Genomic DNA, 27,776 nt, shown 5'->3' with positions numbered 1-27,776 from the left:
CAGCACCACCACTGCAGATCCACAGCATCACCACTGTGAATAGTTATTCTATCAACTTTCTAAATTTGTAAGGGCAATATTTCAGAGTTGTCCCTTATGGCTTTGTTCAGATTTCTTACTCTAACGGGTTGTGGGGTGTGGGTTTTAAACTTCACACCCTTTACAAATTTCATGCTAATGCAAAACCTGTTATTCTATCCACTTTCTAGGTTCATAATTGCAATATTTCATGGTTTTCCCTTATGGCTTTGTCCAGATTTCTTACTCTAATGGGTTGAGAGGTGTAATGAGCGATCGCGTGCTTTTTAAATTTCTGTACAGCAACTCTGGTGTGCAGGGGGCATGTATATTGTGAGAGCATTTCTCTCAAACATGCCCCCTGTGCTCGTACACATCCCCGTGTATGTATTACAGCACAGTAGCAGACCTTCATACATATGTATAGCGCGCTGCCGTGCTGCACACGAATGGTCCCTTTCTGCAGGAATACGTTATTCCTGCACGGACGTTTGCTGAATCCGGGGGACAGTTTTATTTTCTGATGTTTATTTTCATATACATATCCATTCCTATTTTTCATTCCTTTTTAAATAGTGGTTCATACTATTTATTCAAGTTATAGATTGCATGCATTTTATTTAATTAAAAAAATGAACTTTAAAAGTTGAAGAGTTATTACATTTGCTTTAATTTGTTAGTATGTGGGCCGTATTTCTTAAGACTTGTTCACTTGTAAGTTTCTTTTTAAAAGAACTATTTGGTATTACAAACTCTACATGATTAGAAAAGTACACATACAGGTTCTATAAACAAGTTATAAATGTGGTGCTATTGTATAAAATTATAAACACAGCTGTTATAAACTATACATAGATATAAAAGCACACATACAAGTGCTATAAAATGCATATAAATCAGTGACTAGCAGTGAAAGACTGAAAGCAAATATTGCATGAATTTTGTATTATATACATTTAATAGATCACATGTGTAGTTGTTAGTTGTTCATATGTGACAATTTAATATACATAAAAGACAGCCACATAGCCCAAAAAAATACAGATAAAGCAAAGTCTTCTCCATGTAATGCCTTGAACTTCCTTGGCAGTAGACCATGGGATATATGCAACTTACCACTAAAGGAATTACAAGTATTCCAGTTATATGGCTTCTGAATATCTATGACTTCTTACCTTTTACAAATCTTTATCTATTCAGGCTAAAAAACGCCACACCCTGCTAACTGTAAACATGACATGTTTTATCTTTTTTTTATGGACTTGTCAATACAGCATAAGAAAATGATTTGGCCATTATCTGAATACATCCAGTTTATTAAAATGCCTGATGTCCTTAACTTTAGGGTGACCTCAAAATATCCCAAAGAGGAAACAAAGAAATGGGTAATATCAAACAGAAATAATCTGCAAATTATTTTCATAGCTTGGAGTGTGGTTTTCTAAAGAACATTGAAAATATAATATGGAAAAACAATAAGGAGAGACTATGAGGTATGTCTAAGGATTCCACAAGGGGTGGTCCTGAGTCATTATTCATGTAGTCTATACTTGAGTGACATGAGCATGCCATCAGATATATTCTTCAGCTTTCTTGCAGATGATGTAAAAATAGATAAACATATTATAAGTAGTGAAGACATAACTAAAATGTAACCCTGCCAACAAAACCTTTTCAGGTGAGTGGAGATAAATTATATGATAATAAATATATCAAAGACAAAACTCAGGTGATTGGTATCAAAAAATCCAACATGTGTATAACATCAGTGGACATATGACAGAAAAAGTTAAAATATAAAAGGATCTTGTCATGTAAGGTGATGAGAAACTTTAATGAGCATGGGAACATTGATATAAAAAATATAAGAAAATAAATAGGAGTATAGGAAGGTTCATCAAGACGTAAGATGCAGAAATCTGTAAACCAATATTAGTTTCCCTGGTTCATTCATACTAGAGTAATTGTATGCAGATTTAGTATTTTGTCAAGAAGAAACAGAAACCAAACTAGAAAGTGTGCAATGTAAATAAGCAAAATAATTGTAGGTTTTAACATAATGGGACAGATTCAATAAATCAAACTTGACAGGACAGAGAAGCACACCAAAGAAAGCCATCAGTGGATCAGTGGTAGATGTGCTTCCGTAACTGATGTAAAAGAGGAACAAGTAATTATTTATTCAGCATGTGATATCTGTGGACTCTGCACACACCCACCAGATTCCAAAACGCAATAGGTGCACCAAACGCAAATAAAATGCGACACGGTACTTTGCTGATAATTTTCTGAAAGCACTCAGGGAAGCCATTTGTGCTTACTCTTAATCTTATTATTTATTGCAGTATTGTAAGCAATCCTGCATATTATGCAAATAGCAGTTATAAAATGCATGCTGCATTTAATGCATTACAGCAGGCAGGGGTAAAACAACCCATAAGAGAAAAAGATCTGCTGAATGAAGGCAGCAAACAAGGTGAAAGACCAGGCTGCAGTTTAGCCAGCTCTGTGATCAGGAAATAATAGAAAGATACAGATAAGACAGAGAGCAGGTGCAGGCTGGATGCAGGACGTGTGCACCCACACATGTACACTCATAGTCTGCGGGGTAACCCAGTCCCTGTAGAAATTAAGTTGTGTCTGAGTCTGTATATACTGGCCTTTGGGACTTTCCAGCAGTGGGTCTACTAAACAAGCATGAAAGACTACATTACCGAAGATGAGAAGGCTGAGACGAGAACTCCGAAACTTCATTTGAATGAACAACGACATAGCCAACACATTTCCAATGGTAAGTAATCACTGGGCCAAAAATAGTTGGAAAATACACCACTCCTTCTCCAACCCACACAGGTGGGGGGGGCTATGCCCACCACACCCCCCAATGTGGGGGTACCCCACCACCCCCTAACTAAATATACCAACTTTGGGATTGCACTACAGTAGGGAAAAATGGTAAATTTCCCCTTGTCGCCCAACTGGTTACTTACTGTTGGAAAAGTGTTGGCTATGTAGTCGTTCATTCAAATGAAGTTTCAGAGTTCTTGTCTCGGCCTTCTCATCTTCGGTAATGTGGTCTTTCGTGCTTGTGAAGTAGACACCCTGCAGCATATGAGTGATATCTTAAGGGTGTCCTAGACAGCCATTAGTCACATTCTAGCACAGTTCTTATCAGTAACTTGCACCAGACTGGATGAATGCATTCACTTCCCAACAGCAACCATGAAACACAGAATTGCCATGTAACAGTTCTATGCCACTTTCTACTTCCCCATGTCCTCAGTGCAATTGACTGTACCTACACCCCAATAAAATCCCCAGAAGTACCTGATGCTGAACAATACATCAATAGAAAGAGGTAGCCATCACTTACCTGTTAGGTAGTGTGCTCCACAGATGGCCTCATTACCAACATCACGGCAACACACCCTGGTAGTTTAGTGTGCATGATGCAGCAATTTGGATGGAAGGTGGTCTCAGGGCTGCTTTCAAAATGGTGAAATACCTGAGTGGTTCCTATTCGATAAGTATAGGACCACAGCTATATTTTTCTTTCTACAAACAGGTGACTGGTGCTATCCACTGGAGTCTTGGCTTAAGACGCCATACAGCAATGTCTGCTGAAGATAAATACAACAGAGAACACACCGTGACACAGAAAACCATTGGATGCTGAAAGCAAGATTCAGATGTCTGGACACATCCAGGGGTGCACTGCAATACACACCAGAAAAGGCATCTCAGATGGTCATTGTGTGTGCCATACTGCATAAAATGATAACATCAAAACATGGTAGCCCACCATCCACAGGTATGGATGACCTCTTTTTATGAACCAGAGATGTCAAACATGGAACTTCCAGAGATGTCACAGGATGATCAGGAGGATACAGGGGTGAGAATAAATAGGCATGGGTGATGGAGGCTGTGACAGTATGTCCTAGCTCAGGCAATACTGCATCCTCTGACTCACACATTTGAGTCATGACAAGCCCCACATACAGAAGTGCACAAATAAAACAGTGATATTCACACAGTGTGGCCCCACAAAAGCAGCACAAGCTACAATGAATGGAAACAGCCAGTAGGTGTCCGCATTGTACATCATACATAACAAGTATATGATTCACCTGTAATACCTTATATACATACATATGACATAACATGCAATATACCTGGATGTTTGCAGAGAAAACATCACTATAGGAGTACTGCCTGCAAGATACAGCATCAAATAGGATCATACTGGCATATACTGGTAAGTACAGCATGCTTGAGGTACTCACATCAGAAGGTGTGGTTGTCAAGATAGGATAGCACCATACAGAAAAGTAGCATGTGAAGTTAGCTTTACAATAGCCAGTGGTATAACAAAGCTCAGCTCATGCAATGTATGGGAATATACCAGCACAAATATAACATAATTGCAGGGGTTGTTTACTAACAACAATGTATCACACATAACATAGTGATGTGTAACAGTGTGGACAACACACTATGCAGCATACAGCAGCCTGAGTAATGGCAATTTGTCAAGGACTGGCCAAAATGCAACATACTTATGTTGCAAACAAGTTTCAAGTTATGTGCCTGATTTGGAATTTCACACATAAGGTGACACTACAATGCACAGGTTATTGCTGCAATGTGAGTCCTGTAGATGTAAGAATATGTTTAATCATGCACCATGTCAATGGGAGACAATATACATCAGAGATGGAGCATACATCATTGTTTTGTATACAGTAACACAGATATATATATGTGTGTGTGTGTGTGTGTGTGTGTGTGTGTGTGTGTGTGTGTGTGTGTGTGTGTGTGTGTGTGTGTGTGTGTGTGTGTGTGTGTGTGTGTGTGTGTGTGTGTAAGCAGGTAGATATGGGAAGGCACACATGAGAAGTACATATCAGCAAGAGGATAACAAAATCAACAGAACTGCATGTAGTACATGTAATGCATGTAGTGCTGAGGGAGAGGCATGTGCTGTAAACTAATCAAAATGCCAAATGTAACACTGGTATGTAAACAGAGGTTGTGCCTGCACATGCAGGTATGGCAGACAATAATGAAATTTGTAATGTCACAATCAATGCTGGAAGAATAAGGTTATATGCTGATGATCATGAGATATGATTGCAATATGCCAACTACCAAGATATTCAAACATGGAAGCATGGAAATTGTCACATACAGCATTGCAATCATCAATATCCAAGATAAATATAATGATGACAAATATGTACATCATAAAACAATTGAAGGCAGTCATGTATATCATATAAATGATCAGGATAATCCTGTGGCATCAGACATTTGAGAAACCACTTCCAGATGGATTAGATATTGGTCAGCACAGTGGTCATTATTGCCACATTGTCAGAATGACACAGAAGACACACATTGGATCAACTGTCAGTGTTTTACTAATGCAGCCTATGACACCAGTGCTGATGGCTTACACTCTGGTCCTGGCTGCTCTGCCATGTCTGGAAACACTTGGCCCATGGTGTTGTACTGAGGAGTTGGAAGTGGTGACACTAGCAGAGTGGGACATGGCCTGGGTAGGAGCAGTAGTGCAATGTGTCTGCCTGGATATGACTGCTAGGTTCACAGTAGATTGACCAAGAGTCAATGTTTTTGTATCTTGCAGCGCAGACAGTAATGTATTAGGGACACATGTAGATTCTTGTGAGAGGGGTTCTTCTCACTGGTGGTAATCTGCTCAGTACAGTCAGGGTACATAACACCCAATTCATACCATGGCATGGCTCAATCACTGCCATAACAAGTCTTCCAGCAGAGCATGTATCAGATACCACACTGTTACACTGCACAGCCAATGCTGTCACAATCTGTCCATGTCTGTGCGTCTGACTTTCATGTAACACATGCAGCTGGTGTCCTAAGCGATCAGAGGAGTGAGCAAGTGCATGCAGATCAGAAATATAATGTCACTGTGAACATTCACGTGCCTGTAACAATAAGTGGACACCCTATGACACATGTCCATGACATCAGCTACACTCTCACTTGTAGTCTGACCTACAGGATCAGTCCATCATGAGGAAGAGTCACCATCACTACCAGACTCAACATGGGACTGAAGGTCATGGTCAGAATCAATTTCACTATCTGATGTCTCTATATCATCAGAATGGCCAGCCACGCTTTCTTTCTGATCAGAGGCTATACCATGACACACATGACTGTCCCTTCTGGCCAGACAATGAAACTAGTACAGTGGTCTGTGTGCCATTAGCTGTACAATCATACTGAGGCACATCATTTGCTACTGGAGAAGGCAGATGGTGGATGAACTGCAAATATAGACAAATGACATATGTCGTATACATTCTCAGAAGTCAATTGAGGCAGGATATGATTGACATAATTGGACAAATATGTAACTAAAATGAATAATCGTAGTGGTATAGACTTAGTGGGTCAGCATGGCTGTTGGTAAAGCATGAGTCCTATAGATTAAAGATATGCCATTTCAGTCACATATCAAGCAAATATGATGGAAAATGTGAAAACAAAAACACTGAAGATATACCTGACACATCTTCCTCTGACTCCACTACCAGTGGTGAGGTTTCAACTGTCATTGTCATGTAACGATGGACATGTACACAACAAGTCAGTACTAAGCACATATATGACATCATGTAGTATTTAAAATAATGTATAACGCACAGTACATAAGATAGACACATACTGGATGGGTACCAATCTTGTGCAGATTGTGTCATTTGCAGATGAACATGATCATATTAGTCATGAAGGTCACAGATGTACTTAACAATATTGCACTATCGTAACCATATAGACTGCCTTACCAGGTTTGTCCTCCTGGTTGGAAACCAAAGCATCTGGCATAGGTCAAAATGCAATGCAAATAACAGGTGAGCATACAGCTCAGCTGTAACAGGAGGCAGGGGCACACAAATGGTACTGATCATACTAACACACTATGAAGACAATTAAATGACAAGTAGTGATAGTGCTCAGAAGAGGTGTCTGTAGATGAAAACAAGCCACCATTAATATCAAAGGACATACTTGTGCTAAACAGTGTAGCACTATAGCAATCACATGAACAACTCCCTGGTCTGTCTGTGCTTGTTGGTGAATGCCCCATTTGTTGCAAGAATGTACCTATAAGTTACAATGGGACACAAGCAACTGGTGCGCATGTACCTCAGCCTTAACAGGAAGCAGAGGAACACAAAGGATTGTGATCACATTAATATATTATGGAGACATTTACACAAGTGGTGCTGTTGCTCTGATGTTGGTGGGCCTATGCATTTCAAACACACAATGGGACACATAGTGCTGACAGTGTTATCTACTCATTGTTTAGGTTTTATAGCATTCAATGTATGCACCCACATCTGGAGTGTTTTGCTGTGCATGATGTAGTTATTCTGCTGTGACAGTAATAAAAATAGAAGTTAAGATATATTAATGAATGGCCTTGAATGACAATTTTATTATGTTTCAGTGTTTGTGAACATCATATATACCTGGACATCCTGGAACACCTGCCTCATTATCTCCTTGGGTATATGACGATCCTGGCAGGGGTTGTGGTGTGAGGTCAAGAACATCATTATGTCATCTGTGGGAGGCAATGATGGTCCACCTGTAGTGGCATTCTTCTCCCTCTCATAGCAGTGGTGTCTCTTGGCTGCACAAAGGATCATGTCAGAGCAACATTGCTAGCAGGCCTCTCCAGAACGGTTGTATACACCCACGGTGTTGATCATGTGGGTAATATCCCTCTGTACTTGCTGTCTCCATGCAAAATCGCTCATCTGTCCAAACAAATTTTGGCTATGCTAGGTCAGAGCCTCTATAATAATTTCATTATCCTTAGCAGAAAAAATATCCCCCCAATTATAGAGAGACAGGGTGATATGCACATATCAGATTTTATACATGGATTCACATAATACATATTAACATTCAAAGCATGTCAGTTGAATACTTTGCCTCTCATGTACAGTGCATTACAACGCAAAACATTCCATAGGTTCATAGGGTCATAGGTAGGTACTAGGCTATCGGCCCGAGGGCCTACGTAAGCCTAGCCAACAAGGTTCCCTGGCTTACGCCACCCAAGAAAGTTATTTTCCTGTGCCACTGTTGAGCAGAGACACAGATGTGATCCCCGGGGTGTATTTCCTATTTCCCATCCACTCATCAAGATTTTTCTTGAAGAGTGCTAATGAAGAACTTTGCTTTTTCATATATGGGTAGCCTGTTCCAGAGTATGGGAAGTCTCTGGGACAGGAATCTATCCCTCCAGCATGTCCTGTTTATTGTGGTGACAAGGTTTAGGTCCCTAGAGCGTGTATCTTGGAGGGATTGGGATTTCTGTAGGTGTAGCATGTCCAACAGCTCTGGGTTTGACATAGCTTTATATGTTAGGCAGAGATCACCTTGGAGTAGGCGATATGCTACGGAGTAATCTATGTAATCTATGTCTTCCATGTAATCTATGTTTCCGTCATGTACAGATAACCAAAGTGAACATAGAAAACATATCTGAATAGCTGATCCATATGTCTTAACATCATCAGTATACAAATGTACTGCCATTAATGCATTCCACTTCTTAGGATGTTAAGTCCACTGTGTAGAGGTGGGATGTGAACTCATGTGGGTGGATATTTTGGCAAGTAAGGGCCAAGCAGATAACCATTTCTCCACAACGTCAGTAGTTCAAAAATGGTGTTGTCAGAGTTAAATGCCCATCCAGTTACAACTACCAGTTCCACATCATGTATGTAAGATATGTCACATATGTAATTGTGCTCAGTGACAAAGATCAGCACAAATGTAACCTTCATCGTATGTTAAACACCATATTTATCTGAATGTGTGAAACACCAAGGCGGTACAACAGCAGCTTATGAAAATGCAGTCATGGCTAGAGGTAACAACAACTAAGTTAAATGCTAAGCCATCCTGAGGTTCCCCCAATACCATTGAATAGTATGACAGCTAACACTGTATGAGTAAGCATCAGTAAATCTCTATAAATTAGACCTTAATGTACAATTTCAGAGCAATCCCATAAACTGTCATTATCCATAAACCTACTGCAGATGTACAAAGTAAATTTCACCATTGATGGGTATGAATGCATGTTGTCCATATCTGAAGATTGCCTGGGCAGGATGATTGTTTGTAGCCATACAGCTGCATATGGCATGATTGAAATGTATCCATATGCATGCATACTGGAGAAGTCTACCCCGATCCTTTATGTAACTGACATATTGATGTACAAAGAATTTTGCACACAAAAAATAAACAAAATATGTTAGGAGGTATCACACAGAACAATATGAAAATATTAGAGTGATAATGACATTGTCATTCCACCAAAACAATACAAGCAGCTGACCTCACAATATCTTATCTTTTTGGTGATAGCATTCAGACAGCTAAACCTAATAATGATGTTAGCTCAGTACAAAGACCTAATAAGTACCTTTTTCACAATATGTAATAAATAAGGTTTCATTAGCATACAATGTTTTGGAATCACATCAGTGAATGCCCATGTAAAGTCATGAAGCTCAGTGCATTAACCAATGGCTTGGCATAAGTGTATGGTGCTCAGTACAAATGCACAATAGTTATCATGGAATAAGAACATCTGTAATGTGTACCTGATGCCTCCAGTAGTCTCCTACTACTCTATAAGCACCACTTTTAAAATGTGATAATGATACATTTTACTATCATACCATTTTTACCTGAAAACTGAGTGGGATCTCGGTCAGCATTTTTTGAAGACATTTTACAGCAACCTTCAAAGACTATCATAAAAATGTTAACCAAGAGGAGGCTATGGCACATCTGGATGCCTAACTGGACTGCTGAAGAGATGCTGGTGGTTTCAAGCACTCCCAAAGAATTTTGCAAAGATCAACATTTGGAACTGGATTGTGAGCGAGCTCCAAGGAAGAACAGGTATCTTCAGAACAGATGTGCAGGTCCAGCAGCAATATAATGACCTTCACCACTCAGGTTTAAGCCCAGCCCCCCTGAAGCTTACAGTAAATGCCAAAGTGCACAGCTTAACACCTACTACTTATTGTTAGCATTTACTGACCACATGTGTTAGATGAAGTAGGGCCCATAGCTATTCCATAAGTAATACATTTATGAATATGACTAGGGAACCTGTAATGAAATTAAAATGTGATATTCAAGTACTGATGTACCTCTAACTGTGCATACTGAGGTCATCCAAACATTAGCTGGACCAAACAAGCTGGTGTGCAGGATATTTAAGTACCATCAGGTATTATAAAGGAATGCAAGTATTCCACAGATACCAATGAGAATACTAGCCATTCAGACAAGCTTTTCAGCCTTGAAATGTACTCTGATGTGTGTTTGCTTAACTGCCTTAGTGAGGCAGCAAATTCTAGTATTTCTTTGATATACACAATTATCTATGAAAAAACCATTCTGATTTTCTTAACTTCATGTTAACATTTTGTAAGGCTGTGTACTAACTCAGGGAGTAATATGTACACTTATTTAATTTTTGGTGTGCATTAGGCCATGGATGACTACACATTTTGCCATTATCAGCAATTGTCTGAATATGTACTAAATGTATTACTTTCTTAACACTGACAGATGTGTTATTCCATTGCTGTGATCATGAACATTACATTTTATGAGCTTTGTCTTAGGTGTTTATTCATGTATCTACATGCAGTACTTCTTGACTGTATCAGAGAATTGCAACATTAATGCAGGTGACCATGTATTTCATTTAATTGACTGTAGTAATCAGATTGTATGTATATCAAATGTGGGAATACAATGCTGCACTGTTGCATAGCTGATTGTTTAGCACATTTACCTTGTGTCATTACCTGCACTCCAAATTGCTGTGTTGTTTTGGGTTTGAATCTCACTGATGTCTTTTAATTCTTATCAAGAAAATTCTTTTTTTTAACATTCAGACATGTGCGTTGCTTTTAACCTATTTGACGTAATTTCTGTGTTGCAGTAGAAGAACTATTTATAACTATGCATTCCTTCATTATCCGCAGTACTTCTAAATGCTTCCATGCCATTTATGTATTTATTATGCATATTCTTATGCTCCTATGTAGTTTGTATTGGACATCTGAAACAAATGTATGTTCAGCATTATATATTGCAAGATTAATACTCTCGTACATTGCTATTTGGCTGTGCTAGGGAATTTTGGGAACATCGCAGGGGACTGTGCATTTCATTTTTGTGTGTGTTATAATTGCACTTCATTTACAACAAATCTGACTATGTACTCCCTTGACTGTGGCGTAGCTGATGGGTTAGCAGAATAGGTCATGTAAATGACCACAGTCCACATTACCTTGTTTTTATGTGTTCGGCTACCTCATCAAACATTTAAGTCTTGTAATGCACAACTACGTGTTTGGTAGAGAGATAGGCTTGTTTCTTCACTTGCAACTTCTGTAGGTTAATTTTCATTTTTGGCTTACCTTATCTTCTTATTGTATGTTTACAATCATTTTTGTCCATGATCATACTTCATAGGATAATGTCTATGTTTATATTTGGTATACACCCTTTACTTGTACATTTGCCAAGACATCCTAGTTTATAAACAGTCACCATATACGGTTGCAATGTTATTTTTATGAGTGTGTATGCTGTTGTCCACTTATGCACCATTTGTCCTTATGTGATAAAGTCTGTGAAAAATATGCACAAATGTATCTCCCATTTAAACGTAATCTCACGAGAATGGCACTACAGTGATATGTGTGGAATGTTATCAAATGTAACTTATGTAGTGTATCACATTGGCTTATGTCTTTATATTCTGTACTATTTGAGAGTATACATAAAATTGCTATTACTGGGGATATATGCTAATTGCAAAGCTCATCCCACTAACACTACTATACATATAGCACTACTCTAATATAATTGAACAATAAATCCAATTTAGATCACATTATTCTTCAGATGATACATTGGGACTGTCTCACATGTTGGCCAAAAGTCACCTCAAATATAATTATTAACACATGGCATGCCATGTCATGTTTCTGCTACATTGTCATAGATCACAATTTCATTAAGTTCTTTTCACATAGTAAAGTTCAAGTGCCTAGGCAGGTAGGGCTCTGGATTTGGTTATGAACATGTGTGAATGCTGTAGGTTTGAATCCAATTGCTTCTCATCAATTCTCATAGTGTCTGTGTGTGATACAGTTGCACTGTGATATAAATGTCTGTCCGTGCAAACTGTGACTTATAATTATATAACACTGCTGGATAATTTGAGTAATTCCCTAAGAGTAAGTTCTAAACTGTTGTATCTTAACATTACATACCGTTTGACCTCATAATGCACTATCAGTTTTGAAACTTAACCTTTCTTTGTTTCTTATCCCAGCAAGTGAGGAGGACCATGCATATAACAGAGCATTGTGTACTGAGCATATGTACAGTCTGGAGGAGCAGCAAAGGGGGAGAGGCATGTCTAATTATCTACAGCCTAATTTCTGCCCTGTAGGACTATTAGCTTTAGATGGCATCCATGCATGCAAAGTAGATGGCAAGATTCCCATCTTGCATCCACAAGATATGTATTGTAATTGTCAATGTATTGTGTACAACTTTTGCAAAGTATTTATGGGTCTATATTAGAAGATCGAATGTTTAGGTGATCGAACACCTAAACATCGATCTTCTAATATCGAAAGCAAAAAACGGCGAACGGACGATTTTACGCAGGGAAAGATTTCCCTTGGCCATTTGCCAGATTTTGCCATTTCCTATACTGTAGAGTGATCTCGGAGTTGGTATACTTAGTTGGGGGGGTGTGGGGGGCACAGCCCCCCACGTCGGGGTGTGTGGGGGGCTTCACCCCCCACTTACTCCGGATGTAAAGTTTTGTTTTGTTTAAGTGGCCAAAGGATATGTTTCTCTGGGATGTTCGCTGTTTTCATATTCGATATTAAAAGATCGATGTTTAGGTATTCGATCACCTAAACATTCAGTCTTCTAATATAGACCCAGTATTTATTTATTTTTTTTGTAAAAACTGCATGTGTACATGTCTTTGCAAAGTTACTGGCTTATTTTGAAGTTATATGATGTTTTCTGACACAACCAAAGCAATAGTCAGCTTTGCTATGCTTGCACAGATTGTTCAATGTCAATCCCGGGGTTCAGGAAGGCTGATTTTCCATGCAAGAAAAGTGTAATAGCTCCTGCATGGAAAATGGCCGCTGAGCGATTCAGGATAGTGCCGTTTTCACATGCACGAGTGGCCCTACACTGTTCTAGCATGGAAAACTGTGAGGCATGCAAATCACCTCATTTTCTGGTGAAAACCATGCAAATGAGGTGATTTAGCAATTCACCAAGCTGCCAGGTCTCCATGCTAGAACAGTGCCAGTGCAAAACTGTATTCAGAAAATAACTGAGTACATTTCTGCAACTGACAAAACGGAGGCATGACACCTCGTGAAAAAGCATGTATTATGTGCATTAGACATGGCAGTGGTCAAATATAAGGCCATTGGCATTAAAAAGTAATTAATAATTATGAAAATTAAACTTTTTTTTGGCCAATCTCGACTGTTTAAGCATAGAGCAGTAGCGCGCAAACAGGATTGTGCTGAAAATAAATAAAAAAAAAATGGGAAAACACAATTTTAAGTTAAATATGCATTTTGCAATTTATAGTCAATGGCATGCAGAATGTAAACAATTAAAGGGGGTACTAGTTGTCAAGGGAAAAGGGTCCGTTTAGTGCACTAACTAACGACCTACACACTGGGGTATGCAAATGAGGGGAGTTATACTGAATCACATATTTCTTCAAAGTGTCAGCTTGTACCTAACCATGTAGGTGTAGCAATACAACAGTGTAAGTCTAAGAGCTGAATGACTTCATAAGGGGGTGTGTCATGCTTGCTGTAAGTTCATTGGAGCCCTGTGGGCTGTGTTTGTCTTTAGCTAAGCACCACTAAAGAAGGGGTTGTGTCAGATGTGCCTGAGCACTGTGTGCATAACTTAAACAGGTGTGTGCGCCATGCACCAAGTTTTAAACATAAACAAAAAAAAAAAAAAAAAAAGAAAAGAAATAGCATGACTGTTTACATTTCTATGTGCGGTGTGCCTTGGGGCTTAAATAGGGAGGAACTGGGAAGAGGAAACGGCAGTAGGAAGGCAATCAAGGAAAACTAGCATAGCTGGCAGGTGGAATGTATCAGAATCAGCCAATTACACATGCAGCAGCCCAGCACACTACTATAAACTATGCAAACACCTTTCAGACTGTTTTTTCCAACAAACTCTACACCACTGGTGTATATAGATGGGGGATTTTTAACTGGCAAAATTAACTAAAAATGTTAGAGGCTGCTGCTGCTTTACTCCATCAATATGTGCTAGAGACTGAGGGTGGTGAGGAGGAGAATGCTGACAACCCACCCAAAGCGAGGAGGAGGAGGAGAGTGTACAGACCCAGGGTAACCTACCAGGGCCTACATGAGCTGGAAATAGTGAAGCACTATAGGGTGGACAGGGACATTCTACAGCAAATCGTCCAGCTGTGTCATCCCCACCTCACACAAAGAACCAACAGAGGGGAACCCATCCCAATGGATACCAAGGTATGTGTAAGCTTAAGAATACTAGCCACAGATACCTTCCAAAGACCAACTAGGCATATCATCGGGGTCTCACAGACATCAGCATTCAGAGTACTCCACCAGTTCCTGGATGCCATGGCACAACATGCAGACGAGCATATATATTTCCCCAACACCCGTGAGGCATTAACCAGAAGTATGCGTCTCTTCCACCGTATAGCAGAATACCCTGAGGTAGTTGGTGCTATAGACTGCACACACATCTACATCAAAGCACCGCTTGGTGAGCAGGGTAGGATCTACATAAACTGCAAGGGCTTCCCCTCCATCAACTGCCAGGTCATGTGCAATGCCCAGGGCATTATCATGAACATGTGTGCTGGCAGCCCTGGAAGCTATCACGACTCCCACACCTGGCATTGCTCACAGCTGTATCAGGGGTTTGCTAGGGGGGACACCCCATATGGCCATCTAGTGGGGGATGTTGGCTATGCACTGGAGCCGTGGCTGATGACACTCATCAGAAATGTACACTCAACCGAACAAGACCATCATAATGCGGCACACACACAAACACAAGTTGGGATTATTGTAGAACATTTGTTTGGGATGCTCAAGTCACGATTCTGCTGCCTTGACATATCCGGTGGAGCCTTGCAGTACTCTCCAGCTACATGTACACAAATGTTCATAGTATGTGCCATGCTACACAATATGATCCTGTGGAAACAGATGCAGCAGGAACAGCATGTGGCAGAGCCACACAACCACCCACCTTTGCCAAGGCCAGCACAGGCACAGAGGCACTTGGAGGAGGAAAATCCTGAGCCTGCCGCTGTAGGCAGAAGGAGACATGCCAAGTATGCCCAGGCCTTGACAAAGAGGCAACAAATAGCACGCACACACTGACACTGTAGGGACCCAGGGACTGATACCTCTCTCCAACTCACACATACAGTAAAAGGGATGCCAAACATGACACTACCTGTGCTTCACCATGTGTAGGGAGTGACTATGTATAGCTGACAGTCATCCCTCCACCACCATCCTCATTACTGGCCCAAGGTAAGTCACCCTTCCTATACATTACTGAATGGAGTAGTATGTTCTGATAATTGTTTGTATGTTATAGATGCAAGCATGCAAGGGAATTGGGTGGTTGAATGGGATAGCAGCAGATAGTGGACACCTATATGGGTCAGCAGGAAATCCATAACAAATACTGGTGTTAACATACTAGGCAGTACTACACAAGGTGACAACCCCCACCGCAGTACATGTGATGGCCCAAATAACTGTGGGTGTCAATAGGTCACACACATGGATGTCAATGAGGGTCACATACCCACCACCAGCCTCACTCAGCAGGACAGGTGTAGATGGCCATAAAGAAAGGCCGGGCTAAAGCCACCAAATTATGGCAATAGTGAACAACCCCCCCCCCTCCAGTCCTACACAGACATACCACAACAGGTCTGGGAGTTACATGTTAATTCTGAAGGGTAAGAAATCTGAAACTGAAATTAATGCCATTAAAATGTAACATGTGTACTCTACTGATATGCCTCCTTTCTGCATGATAGGTCACAATACAATATGAAATGGAAGCCAAAAGAGTAACCAAAATACCAATACAGTCATTGCAAATGTTTAAAGTCTTCAGGTGTGCACCCCCCCCCCACACACACACACACAATCCCATGTAGAAATGCAGTAACATGTAAGTTTGAGAAATAATAGCACTGGAGCACAGGTTGCCAGAGCTGTCCTAATCTACATTCTTGCATGTGTACAATATGCAGGGGTCAGTGTGGTAAGTTTGTTGTGTGTTTAATATTGCCTGGAAGTAGTCAGCATGTGGGCCTGGATGGTTGTGTCTCAGTGGCTTAGGTACATTACAGTGGTCAACAGGGCCATGTTCCAACAACTGCAGTGCCATCCACACTGCTTCTCAGCTACACCCATGTCAGCAGTTGTACATACTCACTGTCCAGATGTCAATATCTGTCACCGTCAGAAAGCTGGACATGCCATGAACTGGGGCCCATACATAGAAACAGTACACAGGTGGAAGTAATCTAAACAGAGTGCATATAAAATAACGGTCAACTGCACACAACTTTTGAATTATACATAGGCGTTAGCATTACATTAGCTGTCCCTCTAGTATGGAATACTGGTAGTCTGGCCAATCACTGGCAGACCACAAAAGGCACAGTTATAAAGTAATGACAGGCTGCCCATGTCCACACACAAGCCAGCATAAGGGGAATGCCCCAGGTATATCTGCGAGTCAGCTGCCAGTAGCTTCCATATCACACATGCACCCACCTCACCCCACCATCAGCCACAGGTTTATCACAGGTCATATACTTGCTGTAGGGAATGAGTACAGTGTGACCCCATCTCTGTATGGGAATACATACATGATGCTGCATACTGAATAGGTGTCCCATGCAGGTGTGTCCCTAGCTGTAAGAAGCAACCTGACCACATCCAGACTCGTGGATCAGTATGAGCAGGAAGGATTGACAGGAGCACCTCAACCACTTACCACTGTCACCCCAGGGTAATCCACTGGCTTGCAGCCTGGGAACGTATGAGTGACAGAATGCAGTAGCTTGCTACAGATGGCCTGCAGCAATCTCAAATGGCCTACAGACCTCTGGCAAGGGCCCATGCCTCATCCATAGTGTCAATGTATGGAATGTCAGGGGATCCTAACTAACAACCTAACACATAAACAGAAAACAAATGCAAGGCGATGTTGTCAAATGCCAGTAGCATGCCTCCCCATGTCCTACTGCAAGAACTGTGGAACAGACCATAAATACTACTGGGATAAAGGCCCAAATATAGGGATACCTCTGAGATATTGCTTTCATAATTTGAAAAAGAGGAGAGAATAACAGGGGGGTGTAGAAGCATGTATGTTATGAAGTGTGTGAAGTCTGAAACTCTAATGTCCACCCATACTACCCCCTGACTGCAAACCCATGAATGAATAGCCACATAACTGCTTGTAAACCACAATGTGAAGGTAAACTGACCAGATATATGAGTCCTGCCTCAGGATAACCTGGGTGTATCTGTACAGCTGAGAGGTATGGCCCCAGCAGGATATGGTCATTCTGTTAAGTTGAGAAAAGCACAAGAAGGGGATCCCCAGCCAACATACTAACAAGGTGCTGCACCATTTACACAGAACCAGCAGTCTATTGTCTGTAGCTACCCCTCCACAATGGCAGGAGTGTGCCAGAATGTGTAGTCTATATACCTCAGAATATTGATCTCAGCTTCAGTCATCTTGTATTTCCCTGGTAAATAACTGTGAGCAAAGAATGATAACTGTCAGCAGTTGATGACATGATACATCACAGTGTAAAATAATACATATGTCAGAAAATCTATGCTACAACCAACCATGTTACACAAGCAGCACAGACAGCAATAGTCACAGTATCCCCCGTATGTTACGCCCATTGTGTCTCCATATTGGCAACCTATCTACAGATATCCTGCAGAAACAGGTTGCTAGGTGTAGCTCTAGCACACAAAACCCTGAAATGGAGTACAACTCTCCCTTGAATGGATGCACACACGGAATATAGAAGGTCATACTGGGCATGCTCCTACACTTAGAGAAATGAAGCCCATGTCTGACAACACAGTGGACTACAGATATCCGTTATTCGCAGATGCCTGTGCACACACACACTCACACACACACACACACACACACACACACACACACACACACACACACACACACACACACACACACACACACACTGGATAGGAATACTCACACATATCTAAGGCCAACATAATACAATATGTCAAACATACGCACACAGAGATGTGGGGAAGAGAGAGACAGACAGCGAGAGAGAGAATCTCATTATGAGGCCTTTCCCACCCAGTACACATCCCATTGGCCTATATCACATGATGTGCTGATGTCATTCACTGTAGAAATTCCTCTGGTTAACCCTCAGCCCTATAGTCTCAGTGGTGCTTATGATAACTGTGTTAACACTATAGTGCAAATATGTATCCATGTAGCAATTGTAATCCCAGTCTTGTCAAATGTAAAGTTGTGTGTGAGTGTGTGTGTGTTTCTAGATGAATGTGTTTGAGGCCATTCACACTCATTACAATTTCCATTGCCATACTTTAGCACTCCTGCAGATGTCACACCCTGAAATAACCCTTTGGGCAGCTTGCAATCCTATGAGCTCTATGATAACTGTGATAACTGTGCAATATTATAGTGTAGCAAGCTAGTTAGGTTCTAATTTCTGTCCTGGCAACTGTTAAAATGTGTGTGTTTGTGTAAGAGAGTGTGCATGTGTGACCTTGTAGAGACGTGATTTTGTGGCCATTCACACTCACTACACTTCCCTTACCCCTCCTTTAGCACTGCTACTGATGTCACTCACTACAAAGATACCTTTGGACAACTATCCAACATATAAGCTCTGTGGCACTTGCGATAACTGCGTAATACTATAATGTAGCAAGCTAGTTTGATAGGAATTCTACTCCTGGTCCTGGTAACTGTGAAAATGTGTGTGTTTGTGTGAGAAAGTGTGTGTGTCTCTGTAGAGACCTGATTTTGTGAACATTCACACTCACTACACTTCCCTTACCCCTCCTTTAGCACTGCTGCTGATGTCACTCACCTTCAAAGATACCTTTGGACAGCTCTCTAGCTTATAAGCTCTGTGGCACTTGCAATAACTGTGTAATACTACAATGTAACAAGCTAGTTAAGTAAGAGTTCTAATCCTGGTCCTGGCAACTGTGAAAGTGTGTGTGTGTGTGTGTGTGTGTGTGTGTGTGTGTCTTTGTAGAGACCTTGATTTTGAGGCCATTCACACTCACTACACTTCCCTTACCCCTCCTTTAGCACTGCTGCTGATGTCACTCACCTTCAAAGATACATTTGGACAGCTCTCCAACATATAAGCACTGTGGTGCTTGCAATAATTGCATAATACTATAGTGTAGCAAACTAGTTAGGTAGGCGTTTTAATCCTGGTCCTGGCAACTGTGAAAATGTGTGTGTATTTGTGTGAGAGAGTGTGTGTGTCTTTGTAGAGATCTGATTTTGTGGCCATTCACACTCACTACACTTCCCTTACCCCTCCTTTAACACTGCTGCTGTCACTCACCTTCAAAGATACCTTTGGACAGCTCTCTATCTTATAAGCTTTGTGGCACTTGCAATAGCTGTGTAATACTATAATGTAACAAACTAGTTAAGTAGGAGTTCTAATCCTGGTCCTGACAACTATGAAAATGTGTGTGTGTGTGTCTTTGTAGAGACCTTGATTTTGAGGCCATTCACACTCACTACACTTCCCTTACCCCTCCTTTAGCACTGCTGCTTATGTCACTCACCTTAGAGGTATGCTTGGAGACTCTTTTGCCTATAAGCATGTGATAAATGGCGCATGTGATAAATGCATAGCAATAACTACATACATAGGGGTTTGAATCTCATTCCTGGCAAGTGTTTGTGTTTGTGTATATATATATATATATATATATATATATATATATATATATATATATCTGTACCTTAAAGATTTTGGCCCCATTTACACCCAGTACATTTCTCAGTGCCTGATTTTAGCAGTCCTGCAGATATCATTCACCTTAGAAGTACCTGTTGGCAACACTAAACCATGTAAGGTCAGTGGTGCGTGTGGTAAATGTGTAACACAAAGGTCTGAAAACAGTTAGATAAAGATTTGAACCTCACTCCTGGAAAATGTAAATGTGTGTGTATGGTAAAATATTTTATCAAATCTCTCACCCACTACATCACCCAATGCCAGTATTTACAAGGGCTGGTGATGTTCCTCACCTTAGAAGTACCTTGGGACAACATCCATCCTATAAGCTCCATGGTGCATCTGATAAATGCGTAACACTGTAGTAGCAATGCATAGATAGGTAGGAGTTCGAAACTCTGTACTGGAAAGTGTGTGTGTGTGTCTGTTTGTCATCAGTATCCTGTGTGGGTGTTGGTGTGATTGTGTAATAACAGAATCCATGGAGGGTGGGCTTTGCTAAATTATTATATTGAGGACCTAGTATATGTCCCAATGTCCACATTATAAAGTCAACAGTTGTCAAACACCGTAGAGGTTGATGTAGACAATCCATAGCCCTAAATGTGTAGTGCCAAGTGCAATGACTATGTGACAGTATGGATTAGTTAACAATATAGGCAACCCTTCTAAAACTCAGAGACCACTGTCCACCCAGGAATCATGCACAAACACACTTGGCTAGGCAGCAACCACTATATCAGTAATTCTCCTGCAAATTGCCTCACAGATAGTGCCCACGGTGTGATTGCAGTGGACTCCATGTCAAACTGATGACCAGATTGGTGTCACACAGGGTATGGACCCATGTACTCTCATGTTTGGGATCTACACTTCTGAGGTGCAGCAGAACACAAAGGCACCCTGGCTGATAATGTTTGCATGCAACAGTAAGGTGGGTGGTAGCATTCCCAATCCATGTGATGTTGACATCACACCCCAAAGGCCACTTGACACCTATGACTGTTGTCAGAACCCTGGGCATTACCTCAATGCCAAGAGATGTGCCACCATTACCTTTGGTTACACCATGGCTCACATGAAGTAATACATTGGTGGTAGTCCACTGAACAGTGACGTTATTATAACACAATGGGGAACACAGGTTGACAGTCAGCTGCCTGTTGACCACAACAGTGCCACTGACATCAGAAAGTACTTTGATTTGTTACATCTGCTGACTGTGTGTTATCCAGCAAGTAAAAAGACATGGCATCCTGTTCCATCCCCTCAGTAGCCCAGTCAATGTGTACAGTGGCCCTTTTGCCATGTTCCCCACTGGACACCTGCAACAACTGTAGAGTCTGCAAACTTACCCCAAAAAGGGAATACCATGCCTTATACACATGCCCTGTATGGACAGACTCCAAAAACTCCAATGAATCCCCGTATCATACTGTCTATGTAGGTGCAATCACTACCTCAGTTACAGCCATGTTTCACCAAACTAGGTCAGAAATGCTACATCTGACGAGACCAATTTGTCCACACAACATGACCCAGATACCTCAAGCACACTTCCACACTTCAAAGAACATGCATGTGGGACTTGTGCACAACCCAGACATTGTCCATGTTATGGAATATAAATCACATACATGTGAAGCAGTGCACATCACTGGCCACCAACAATAGAAATCCAGATGAGTGGATGAGGAATACAATACCCATCCCTGGGGACCACTCTACTCATGAGCAACACTGGGGAACTATTGTCATGTGGCCTGATGCCAGGATAGTCCTTTGGGCTAGCCATATAGAGCATTCAGGCCCATTCACCTACTACACACCTATGAAGCAATGAACCTGTGGACCTCAGTACTGGCAAGTGTGTGTGTGTGTGTGTGTGTGTGTGTGTGTGTGTGTGTGTGTGTGTGTGTGTGTGTGTGTGTGTGTGTGTGTGAATCATGTACTGTCTGGCTTATACCCTTTTTGACTTGTGTACTACCCTTCACACTTCCCCTCACCCAAATCTAGTAGTCCTGTTGATGTCATCCACCTTAGAAGTACCTTTGGACCAAATGGAAATGTATAAGCACTGTGGCGTGTCTGATAACTGTGTAGCACTATAGTAGAAATACCTAGATAGGCAGGAGTTCTAATTCCAATGCTGGCAATTGTGTGTGTGAGTATCATATCTTGTGTGATTTATACCATTTTGATGTGTGTACCATACATGGCTGGTGACCACCTCCCACTGCCATTACTTTATATAGTGTGATAACAGCATCTTTCTCACATGCAGCAGGTTAAACCAATTTACAGTCCTCTGTACAGATGTTTGTATAATATCCATATGTTTGCAACCTATACATGGTTGGAAGTTGTCTGTGTGCCTTAACAATGCCCATGTATGTGATATTGTAGCCAAATAGGCCACAGTGAGTGTACTGACCCATATGGCAGCATGAGGTATCATACCTGACTGAAACATCATACTGATATGATGTCTGCCACCCTCACAGGTGGCCAGCCTTGTAGGTGCAATACATGAGTCCAGATGCTTGGATTTACAAGAGAACTGTTCATGTTATGTGTCACAGTAAAGGCTGGAAGAGGTGTGGACTGACATATTGTGGTCCTAATTAGTATGTAACAGGAACACCTTGCATTTTAACAGGGGTGTGTATGCAATTTATATCCACTGTATACCATTAGTGTGTCACACATGTCCCTACCTTAGTCTATTTGTCCAGCCCATTTTGCTGGTCTCTGTCCAGACATCTTGGTACTGACAAGTTGTGAGGTATGCTACAGGAAAGTTGAATTCATGTCAGATAGGCCCCAGTGGTGACCACTGTGATGCAATGCAGTTAATCCTAGCACAAGTGAACATGCACAAAGAGCAATATAGGTATTATATAAATCAATATAGCTATTACTGGTGGTTGTGTGCATGGTAAATTGCATGTCCTTCACATGTCTGGAGTATTGCCAAGCAACAACAGGACAATGTCATACTCACCAGCTTCAGGCTGCTGTCCCATATGCAGACCAGAGAGCCCTAGGTAGTTGTGAGAGGGAAGTATTGTCAGCAGACTCACATGTGCCCTTGGTAGAGGATGGATGCAGCATGTCTGCACATTTACAGTACTAACCCCAATAATACACAATGTTTTGTCCTCACCATAGATGTGCAACTCTGTGCATTAGAAAGCCCCATCCACAACTACAATAGGACCTGACACATGGATGTAGATACAATATAGATACATGTATGTCTGATACATTAGTGTACTAATCCCCACTCGGCTCTTACATGTATGCTCCTGTCCAACCCACCTCCACAATGCTTTCCTCAGCTTCATGGCTTGTGCATTAGGCGGGTGCCCCAAGGTTGGCAAGGAGCTCCTCGGTGGGTGTCAGTGGGGACTGGATGGCTTGGCCCCCACCTGTGGCTAACTGGTTCCTCTCTACAGCAGCAGCCCACTGACGGACATGGTGGATGAGGTCGGTGGCCTGATGTTGCACCTGCTCATAAGTTCTGCTATGCAGGCCAGCATCATTTACCCTGTGGACCAGACTGTTCCACAGGGCGGTCCTCTCCCACAAATCTTCTGCTCAACGTACAAATAACAGGGCATAATGTTCAATCACATATTGGGTGATGCTGTCAGTTTCTCCAACAGGGAATGCTGGTAGGCGAGCCCTCTGCATGTTACCAGGAAGACATAAACAGAAAAAAGGTCACAGGACCTCATATGGTTATCAAATTGCATATCAACAGCGGATATTACTTGCAAATAATCCACACTACACCATAACCCTCCAAGCTATCATGGCTATAGCAACTTGCATTACACTCCTGGCCCTGAGCTATCTTATTCTCCCCAGTGTTGGACACTTGATTGCATAATCTTCTATTCTCCATTGATTTCTGTGTAGAGGGTTGTCAGTGGCCATCTTCCATGTGGATGGTGGGTAGATGGTGGTAGGTCTGTGTTTGACTGTGGTGTGTGATGGCACTGTGAGCACATGCCTGAGATCATGTAGGAGGCAGACAGTGATGTTATTATGCCCCATGGAGATATGCTGTTGTTGTCATCAGTAGGCAATATGTACATGCTCACCATTGCTGTGGGGAAGAGTGTGGTTGATGTGCATATCTCCCTGTACAACTGGGGTGGACAGGGTGGCGATGTTCTCACCTAACCTGTCTAATGCAGGTTGCCTACATCCATGGCATGGGTGTATGAAGTGTTCCTTACCCCCAGTACAGCGTGAATTGTGTTGTTTCTTCTGAGACTGACAACATATGTGGAGACACTGTTGCAATTCTTCTTGGTGGTGTGGATATGTCTGATTTGTAGTCATAGTCAGTCTTAGAGGAAGTCACCTGTGAACTTACATGCTTACTCAGTTAGAGGTAGACTTGTTCCAAGTTGTTGCCTGCACCTATGTGTCCTTGTACAGCCAATATAGCAACCTATTATGTGGTTTGTGTATTGCTGTGTACACCAAAGGGGATTACTCTACCTTGGTGGAGGCTGGTTATACAGGCCAGGTACTGCTGAGTCCATATAGCTACAGTGGATATAAAGGGTACACACCCCTGTTACAATGCTTGGCATTTGTGCAACTGGAACATGACACCACGATAACTCATTTCAAAACAATTCACACATTTAATGTGACCTATAGCCTGTACATTTCAACTGAAAACATAACAATCTGGTCTGTGAAAACATGGAAATAATCTGTACAATAAGCCAGTTGAATGAGTGTGCACACCCTTAAACTGATATGTTGTGTATGCACCTCTTGATATGGTTACAGCATTCATTTGTCTTGGTTTGGACACTCTAAAATAATGGCACATATTCACTTGGCAATAATTGCTCACCTTCCTAGAAACACCTTTGATTGTTTTTCAGTAGAATTGAACAGGTTAGGAGTCACATTCAAGATGAGAAAACATATGAAATTATCTTTTGTGGTCTGATTGTCATACATCACACAAACCTGGGTGTGCACACTTGTGATATCCAATGTATATAGGTGTTGATATAACTGATAGTGGTAGGCATGGACAGAGGGTCATAACACAGTTGGACACTTCTATGATTACTACTTGATAATCATGCTTACTCTAGTACCCACATCAGTGTCAGGGTAATGCAACAACCAGTAGCTGTACACATTTATGTCTGTTGTATGCACTGACACTGATATTACACACATGTGCAACATGCACAGACTATGTACCTGACTGCTTGAAAGCCATGTGATTAGTTTTGTGCATTCCTGGTGAACAGTTGCATATATACATGTGCTCAGGGGATACCTAGTATACATTTCTGCTCTATGTTTGTATGGCACACTATATTTACAGTCTTGCTGCTCAATCATACATCTCAACCTGGTATAGCGGTACGTCTGGACAATGGCATACATAAATGGGTGACAAAAGGGACATTAATATTGATACTGTATTAATATAGCTGAACCATACATTAATATGTTGATTGCACAGTAGGCTTTGACATCACTGTGATAACGTGGAAGATGTCTAACAGTCAAAAGTAGGCTATTAAGTTGCAATGTCATTGCTCACAGACCTGCGAATGGTTTGGCTGACATAACACAGATATATGTGTATGTGACCATAGATAGTCACAAATTTGCTTATTGTCCAGCAGAACACTGTACAGTTGAATGTTATTAATTCAATATATCACATGCAGTTCAACACACATGTCTGCAACAGTACTTTACTATGCACATGCCCTATATAGGTCTCTTAGCTTTACAAGACAAATGTGCCATACTCATCCATAGCTAACATATGGATATGGACAGCATCCCATTAACTGACCTAGCAGTGGCACAGTTACAACTGTTTAACAGACACACCAGTGGTTGTCATATATGAGCTGTCCTTTCCCAGGGTGAGTGAGGCTCCTGAGCTGTGATCCTACCTCACAACCTCTTAGAGCATCACATCTGGACAAAGCTTAAAATGATGAGGAGATAAATAGGGACAGACTTTAAATACTGTTGCAAATATAGGAAGTTTGTAGAATGATACATTTTGCATTACCGTGAATATTCTTAAAGATGTGGAGTCTTAAACTCAAGTGTTTGTCATTACTTGATGACTTCAATCCTCAGCTATTTGGCAGAAAAATACAGATTTCAGGAGGAAGAGACAAAAAACTATGATGTGAAAATCTGGACATTCTGTGAATATCTGTACAGTTGAGAGGTATGGCGGTGATCTCTCCCACTGCAGAGAAGGCCAGATGTTATGGCCATAGCAACTGTTCAGCAGGACATTAGTACAGCAAGTCTTGTTGAGACATATTCTTCTAAATCATATTTCTCATTATTATAGACCAACTACTGCATTCAATTACATGCTTACATGTTCCACTTACCCTTTGTTCTACTCTTTTCCAGTTTATGTTTTATTTGTTTTCTTTCTCTCTCTCTCTCTCTCTCTCTCTCTCTCTCTCTCTCTCTCTCTGCACTACAGCGATAGAGCTGGCTTGAATAGGTGGCAGCATGGCTTTTGTAGGTGATGCTCATGACCAGGTGATGGCCTGTGCACCTATTGGTGTTCCCCACTTGCTAATTGCATGCAGAGCAGCTGTGCAGTTCTTCCAGTAGCCAATGACATGGCAACACACTCCTATAATTGAGTACTCCATGTGAGCATTGGCCCTTTACCTTACTTGTGAGGAATACATCCTGGAGTTGTGTGAGCTATTACCTCTTACAACAAGACTTGTGGAGACAAGCCAACTAAATGGTGGAGAAGGTTCAAGACTTAGGTGCAGAATGTGAGTATTGTTGTTACATGTTTGGAATACTGCTAGTTTAACAGGTTTTGTCAGCACATGCTACTTCTTTATGGGTTTCAGTCTGACAAAGTTCTATCTCTGCATCATAGCTCTCAACTGTAGGGCCGCCCACATAATGGCCACAGGTTAGCCTGTTATGTTTGGTCTGTTCCCCAGACAGGTGTTGTCCTTGGTGAATCAGTAGCATACTCTGGTGACTGCATTCTGTAAATGGTAACATCCATTTGTTTTTCTGACTTTATAACTCTCAGAAAAGACATGTTACAACAAACCCTGTAACACCAGGAACTTTCTCAGTGTATAAAAGCAATATTTCAAGTATGGCCATGTATTTGGGCCTCTATCCACCAATTATGTCAGGCTTTGTCCAGATGTTATACAGTAGGAGGTTGATAGGTATACTTGTCTATCATTGTTTAGTGCTGTCATTCCTGCTAAGGGGAAAGGCTGGAAAACATGTTGAAGTCTGTACATTCAAGAGATTGGTCTATACAGAATGATCTTAGGTGCCCTTGTAACATATTTTATGTGGGGGAGAGTAACACATGTTTTAAAACAAGACTGTTAGAACATCTGAGACATATTACTAATAAGAAAGACAACAGTCCTATAGCTGTACATTTGAATAAATCTCACCATGGGGACAGTAGGGGGCTCCAAGGTACTCTTTTTGA

Source organism: Protopterus annectens, chromosome 3.part1 (assembly GCF_019279795.1).
Source record: "Protopterus annectens isolate FY-2018-M chromosome 3.part1, PAN1.0, whole genome shotgun sequence".
NCBI lineage: Eukaryota > Metazoa > Chordata > Ceratodontiformes > Protopteridae > Protopterus > Protopterus annectens.
Note: the sequence above shows the minus strand (reverse complement) of the source record.